The sequence below is a fragment of the Rhinopithecus roxellana genome, chromosome 14 (genome assembly GCF_007565055.1).
Source record: "Rhinopithecus roxellana isolate Shanxi Qingling chromosome 14, ASM756505v1, whole genome shotgun sequence".
Lineage (NCBI taxonomy): Eukaryota > Metazoa > Chordata > Mammalia > Primates > Cercopithecidae > Rhinopithecus > Rhinopithecus roxellana.
The window spans coordinates 51,160,250-51,161,373 of NC_044562.1; positions in this window are offsets into that span (position 1 = coordinate 51,160,250).

Here is a 1,124-nt window from a genome sequence, read left to right on the forward strand (position 1 = left end):
ACTATGAGCCAATTAAACCTCTTTTCTTATAAATTACCCAGTCTTCGGTATTTGTTTATAGCAAAGCAAGAACAGACTAATACAACCACCATGAGGCTAAATTCAATACATTTTCCATTCTAACCTTTTGTAACTTCTCAGCATGAGTTCTTGAACATTCTCTTTGAAGCCTTCAGTTTCTCTGACAATGTACTCTTGGGTTCCTGCCTACCCCTCTAATCATATGACTGTGTCTTTTCTTGACTCATCCTCCTCTACCTAGCCACTAAAAATTTTTCTCATAGCCAGGTGCAGTGACTCACACCTGTAATTCTAACACTTTGGGAGGCTAAGACAGGAAGATCACTTGAACCCAGCAGCTTGAGACCAGCCTGGGCAACATAGCAAGACCCTGTCTCTATAAAAATAGTAATAATAATAAAAAAATTGTCCCCCAAGGCTTTATCTTATGATCTGGTCTTGCCCTACACTCTTTCCTTATACGTTGTCATCCATGCACATTGCCTATAATGTCTCTCAATTCATACCGCCAGCCCATATCATTCTGTGTGGTACAAATTTATGTACCCAATTACCTATTTGACATATCTATTTGGCTTGGATATCTCAAAGGTACTTCAAAATCAAATTTAAAAAGCCAAACTCATGGTCTTTTGTGTAAAACTTGAATGTTTATCTCAGGGAATGGCACTACCACCATCAAGACCATGGATGGTCTTGAAAACCTCTTTCCGACACCAATCCAATGCCAAGTCCTGTGAATTCTACCTCCTAAATACCATTTTAATGCATCCAATTTTTTTTTCAATTTTTACTGCTTTGGCAAAATCCCAGTTTCATCACTTGAGACCTGGACTCTAGTTTCCTTATTGAACTTGCTTTCCCTCCCTAATCCACTCTCCATAGTGCAGTCAGACTGATCTTTTTAAAGTAATATTCTGCACAAGTTTCTCTCCTGCTTAAAACTTTTCCATTTTGCTGGGTGCAGTGAGTCATATCTCTAATCCTAATACTTTGGGAGGCTGAGATGGGATTGCTACAGGTAGTCCCAGCTGCTTGGATAGCTAAGGCAGGAGGATTGCTTGAGCCCGGGAAGTTGAGGCTGCAGTGAGCCCTGATCATGC